Here is a 6,361-nt window from a genome sequence, read left to right as displayed (position 1 = left end):
CAAAAATAGTTCATTATCTTCCAGTCAAAACCACATACTCAGCAGAAGACTATGCAAGGTTGTATCTCAAGGAGATTATGCGACACCGAGGTATTCCACTATCCATTATCACAGATAGAGGAGTACAGTTTACAGCTAAGTTCTAGAAGTCCTTCCAAGAAGGTCTAGGTACCTAAGTGAAACTTAGCACGACATTTCATCCGCAGACTGATGGACAAGCCGAAAGTACTATTCAGACCTTGGAGGATATGCTAAGAGCATGTTTGTTAGACTTTGGTGGTAGGTGGGATGATCATTTACCTTTGATTGAGTTCGCATATAACAATATCTACCATTCCAATATCCAAATGGCTCCGTATGAAGCTTTATATGGAAGGAAGTGTAGATCCCCAATTGGATGGTTTGAAACAGGAGAAGTACAGCTGATAGGCCCCAAATTGGTTCAGCAAGCGGTAAAAAAAGTCAAGTTGATCCGAGATCGATTGTTAACAGCCCAAAGTCGCTAAAAATCTTATGCGGACAACCGCTGGCGAGACTTGGAATTTCAGGTTGATGATTGGGTGTTTTTGAAAGTGTCGCCAATGAAAGGGGTGATGAGATTGGGTAAGAAAGGGAAGCTAAGTCATCGATACATTGGACGCTATAAAATTATCCACAAGGTGGGTCATGTAGCCTATGAGTTGGACTTGCCTTCAGAGCTTGAATCAGTCCGTCCAGTTTTTCATGTCTCAATGATCCGCAAATGTGTTGGAGATCCCAAAATAATTGTTCCAATAGATGATGTGGAAGTGGCAGAAAAGTTAGCATGTGAAGAAGTGCCCATTACCATCTTAGAAAGGCAAGTACGAAGACTTCGAAATAAGGAAGTAGCTTCAGTCAAAGTCTTTTGGCGAAAAAACAACCGAGAAGAAATGACTTGGGAAACGGAAGAGAAAATTAAATCCACATATCCGCACTTATTCCAACCCCCAGGAGAGATTCAAGATGAAACACTAACATTATGAGGTATGTATGCTTACTTTTCATGTTTTGGGTCGTGTGTGGCCAATATATAGTTCTATTGTGTTGTGGTCCTGTGAGGTAATATTATTGTGGGTTGTTGTGACAAGATGGTAGTGCCATATTACAGGGGAAACTTTGGCAAATTTTCACAGAATTCCCGAGTGTTTAACATTCGAGGACATTCCAAAAGGGGAGAAGAATGTTACACCTTGGAAATTTCATGTCGTCATGTAGTGAATGAACCACTGCGAGCTTAAGAGTAACAGGAAGTTCTTAAGACAATAAGACGAATATTTGGTGGTCTTGGAATGCGTACGTCAAGATCTTGAAGTTATATGAATTGATGGAATAAGGATTGATAAGGATAAGTGAAGTATAAGTGAGGTTTAGGAAAGGTTTCATAAATTAATTGCGTTGAGAATTGTTTGGTAAGGCGTTGAAGGCAAGTTATAGGGATGTTTAGATCATTAGTGAAGTATTAAACAAGTGTTAAGAAGGTTGTATAAGGATTGGAGATCAAACGAAACGACGAGAACAACTTCAGAAAAAATATGAGTTACACGACCAAGTTATACGGCCCGTGGAATGTTATACGAACCGTATAATGGTCCGTATAACTCAACAACAACTATGCTTTCCAAGGTGGTGAACAACGACCACTTGTACGGGGCGTGCAATGTTCCACGGACCGTACAAATGTCCGTGGAAGTCCCGACGGGCTGAGTAAGTTCAATTATATAAATGTGATCCCACTTCATTAATTTCATTTCCCACACACTTCTTCATCTCTCTCAAGACCTCTAAAAAGTTTCACATACTTCATCTACAAGAATACAAGGGAAATCAAAGGTTTATACAATAAATTCAAGTGAATAGAGTGCAAGGAAGCTCTTTGGGGTTGCTAGAGTCAAGAAATCCCTTGGAAATTGAAGCTAGGGTTTTGTATTGCAAACCAAAACCCGTTCCTACGCATTTAAAGGTGAGTTTCATGATTATTCCATGTTTTTTAAGGTATGGAAAAGGTGAAACACTTGGATTATGGAAGAAAATGGAAAATGGATTACAAAAGATGAGATTAGTGGAAATAGTGAATAGTAGATTAATATGAATCATGAATCTTGATACGCTGAGGTTGTAATCACGTTATGAATGATGTTAGGAGTATGAGAGAAACCTTAGATGAGAATGAATGTAACGTCGTAGTATGATTGTGACTATGGATGCCCTTGAGAGGAAATAGTAGGAATTGGATAATAATGAATTTTGCTAAAGTCATTGATGATGATATTATGAATGATATTATTGACGTTTGGGAGTTGAAATATGATATGGGAAAAGTAGTAGAAACAAAGGAAATGCTGCCCAATTTTCCCTAGAAATAGTAATACTTTCTTATAGTCGATTAACTAATGTTAATACGAACACTCTTGAAGGTAGAAACATGGGCATCGAAGGAGAAAAAGCAAGGGATAAATTAGTTAAGCGTAAAAGGTATGTGAGGCTAGTCCTTTCTTTCTATGGCATGACTTTTCCTTCCTCTTCATGATTCTCCTACATTCCGGAAAACTATGAGTCTATGTTCATGAATAGTTATATGAGATACGTTATGAGCCTAATAATGACGACGATGAGCTTCAGTTTAAAGATTCTAGAGTTTATGATATGACATTCCTAAGAAGATAATGATGTCATTTATTGTATACACTCACCTTAACTACTATTTCCTTCAAGGTGAGGCAGAATGCGTATAAATGCTCCATAATGGAATCGGGGGTTCACGACCTTATGTCACCCCGATAGAGTATAATTTTCTCAAGTTTCCAGTCATGCATTATGATAATAATATGATGAGTTTATGATATGTACATGATGCTATTACACCGCTCATATATGGCCAGGCAGACATCGCTAAGGCAGGCAGCTATATGTATACACCATGTCTAGGCGATATGGGCAGACACCACTAGTGGGCGGCATGAGATGGTACCCCGGACGCGGGAGGCCTGGACGCAGGCTAATGACTATCACACCGATCCGATATGGACGGGCAGCTTGTATATTTATGCATACATGATATGATGATGATTATGTGTAAGCCAACATGTGTTATTTCTTTTATAAGTGACAGTGACATACAGTTGCTCCTTATTGATGCTTCCTCTATTGCATTGATGTATTATTGTTTCTTATGCCTCTCATACTCAGTACAATGTTCGTACTGACGTCCGTTTTCTTTGGACGTTGCGTTCATGCCCACAGGTAGACAGGGAGGTGATCTTGATCAATACTCGTAGGAGCTAGTAGCTGATTTGAGAGCACTCCATTGTTCCGGAGGTGCCTTGACTATTCTTTTGTGTACATATATATATTTTGGGCACGACGGGGTCCTGTCCCGTCCCTATGTCTAGGACTCTAGTTGAGGCTCGTAGATACACAGTGTGGGTTAAATGGTCTCACGAGGTTACTACTGTATATATATATATATATTCATTTTGATAGCCGAAAGGCTTATGTCTATAAAAGTATAAATGTTCTCAAATGAAAGATGATTTTCTTATGATTCGAGTATGAATTTGATAAAAGAACGTTTAATGGGTATGATCAGTAGTAGAACGAGTGGTGCTTGGTGGTTAGCCCCGGATACCCATCACAGCCCCTGGTCAGGTCGTGACAATTCCATTTTCCATCATCTTTATCACACTTTTGTAAGTTTTATGTCTCATTTATTGCTTACTACTTTTGTGACCATTATGTGTGCGTAGTTTCTTTAATCAAAGTTGTGGACCCAAATGATGGGTGTTATGTAATAGGTGTCTGACATTGTATATATATATATATATATATATATAATGGGTTGTGATGTGTTTTATTATTTCTCATATTCATTGTTAGTTAGTGGTTGCAAACACTTGCTTATGCACAAACCCTAGTTTGTTTGGAAAGATAAACTAGGGTGTGAGTTGAAATAATATAACAAGGACTCGGGGCGCTAACCCTCGTTTAATGAACTAAATTAGGGATAGGATGAGTTCTACTTGGCATATTTAATCGATCTTACTTCCAACTTTTCTACATTTGGGAAAATCATGAAAAGAAACACTTTCTAACTATTGGAAAATATTAGGAAGTGCATTAGAGATTAAGTGCATACAAAACCCCGACCCATTAGAAATATATCATATTGATACCCATAGCATAACATCTAATCACAGCGGGGACACAACTTTGGTTCTTCCAATCCAAACAAATTCCAAATTCTTCAAAATAGCGAATACAAAACAAATCTCTCCTCTATACTATTCGGATTAAAATTAAAGTTTCTACAGATTAGTTACATAAACAATTAGTACCTTTTTCTCTCCATATTCCCTGTGGGATTCGACCCTGACCTTGTTTGGGTTACTATATTTGACAACGTCCGCTTTACGCCATTAATAGGTGTAATTTAAGTGTATCAAATTTTGGCGTCGTTGCCGGGGAATACGGTTTTGAAATTACTGATTGTTGTGTAGTTTTCTTTAAAACTTTTTCTATTCCATCACACCTTGTTTGCTGCTTTGGTGAACCAGGTGAAAATGGCAGGGAGACATAATCGAAATCAAGGGAACCAAGGTGGGCTCCAAGTGAACCCACCTGCACCAGAAGAGGATGAAGATGAGAATATATTTGCGGAATTCATCAATGAAGCTGATTATGCTTCTGCTGTGGTCCCTCCTAGGACTGGAAATGCTACTTTCAAAATTGATAATTCTATCTATCAGCTGCTGAAACTTGAAGGTTATTTCCGAAAATCTTCGGAGGACTGTCCACTCGGACATTTGAAGAATTTCCTGTACGTGTGTGCGCAACAATCCCAAGGTGTTATTTCTGCTGATGCACTTCGGTTACGGGTCTTTAAATATTTCTTGGCTGGTCTAGAAAGGGAATGGTATGAAAAGCTTCCCAGTAATTCTATTCACACCTGGAGCGAGTTATCTAATACATTTTTGAAGAAGTGGTTTCCACCGAGCAAAAAGGCTGAACTTCGAGATAACATCTTTGAGTTCAAACAACTTCCAGGGGAACAATTATATTCGGCATGGGAGCGTTTCAAGTACTATCTAGCTCAATCTCCAACTCACGAGTTTTCAGATGCTATTCTCACCGAGAAGTTCTACAAGGGGTTGGATACAATTAATCAGATTGCTGTCAATACTGCAGCTGGGGGGTGCTTCATGGACAAATCATTTGTTAACATCACCAGGTTGCTCGATAAGCTCACCACCAACAATCAAGCTTGTCACTTAAATGATAGTGAAATCTTGTCATATGGTAGTCCCTCTGTTGCCGCGGTGGCCAAAGAAAATAATGAGCAAGATTATGCTTTTGCTTAATTGCAAACCACCATAGACTTGCTGTCAAAGAGGCTTGCGGAGAAAGAAGCTAAGAGTGTGAATGTTGTTGAAGAGATGCCATCTCATGCTCCCAGAATGTACCAAGTCTCAGAGGAACCTTATCTAGAGGGGCAGCCACAACGTGAGGATGCTAATTATATTGATAACTCTCAAGGGGGTTATCAAAAGCAATGGAGACCCCCAACAACAAAGCAATCAATATGGCCGAAATGAATATGGTGGTTCGGACAGGAGGGATTACAACAACAACAATTATGGTAATCGGAATTCCACAGCCTATGTTCCACCAAAGGGTCATTCTTCTAACTCTCAAAATTGGCGAGAGGGTCTTTCCAATGATCAAGGGACCTCTCGAATGGAATCTTTGCTTGAAAATATCATGGACAACCAAAATAAGAGTGACAAGAAGATGGAAAATTTGATCGAAGTGGTAGGCTCTCACACCGCTTCGATTCAAAAACTCGAGTCACAAATGCGAGATCTTTCTCGTGAGTAACATCCAGCACAAAGAAGGGGCCTTCCTAGCGATAGAATTCTGAACCCAAGGAGTAGTAGAGGTGATCACATTGCCTCATGCAAAGCTATTTCTACTAGAAGTGGGAAGATCCTTAATGCGGTAAATGAGAGAGTAGTTGAACCTATTATTGTCGAGCTGATTGTTGATGAGGTTATTGAGGAAGAAATTGAAGAAGAACCGGAGGCACCAATTGAAGTGCCCATTATTATTGAGAAAGAGAAGGAGGCACACCCTATTGTTCTCGAGGGTGATGAGGTGCCAAGTGTTGAAAAAGCTACTGGGGGTAGCACTCAAAAGAGAAAGGTCACGGGGGCAATTAAACCCTTGACACAAAAATATAAATCTCCTCCCCCGTTCCCACAATGATTGATGAAAATAACGGAGGATGCCAAGTGCCAAAGCTTCTACGACTAATTGAAAGGGTTGTCAATGAATATCCCATTTCTTG

The 6,361-nt window shown here is 39.4% G+C and overlaps 1 non-coding gene across 1 annotated transcript; it reads right to left on the bottom strand.

The window, feature by feature from the left end:
* Window positions 1-5,022: 5,022 nt before the first annotated feature.
* Window positions 5,023-5,128, bottom strand: LOC132629562 (small nucleolar RNA R71). The gene has a single exon (XR_009578331.1). It is a non-coding gene; the product is annotated as a small nucleolar RNA R71 (small nucleolar RNA).
* Between the last annotated feature and the right edge of the window lie 1,233 nt (window positions 5,129-6,361).

The sequence above is a fragment of the Lycium barbarum genome, chromosome 2 (assembly GCF_019175385.1).
Source record: "Lycium barbarum isolate Lr01 chromosome 2, ASM1917538v2, whole genome shotgun sequence".
Classification (NCBI taxonomy): Eukaryota; Viridiplantae; Streptophyta; class Magnoliopsida; order Solanales; family Solanaceae; genus Lycium; species Lycium barbarum.
The sequence above is the reverse complement of the archived record's forward strand: the minus strand, read 5'-3'. Positions and strand labels throughout refer to the sequence as shown.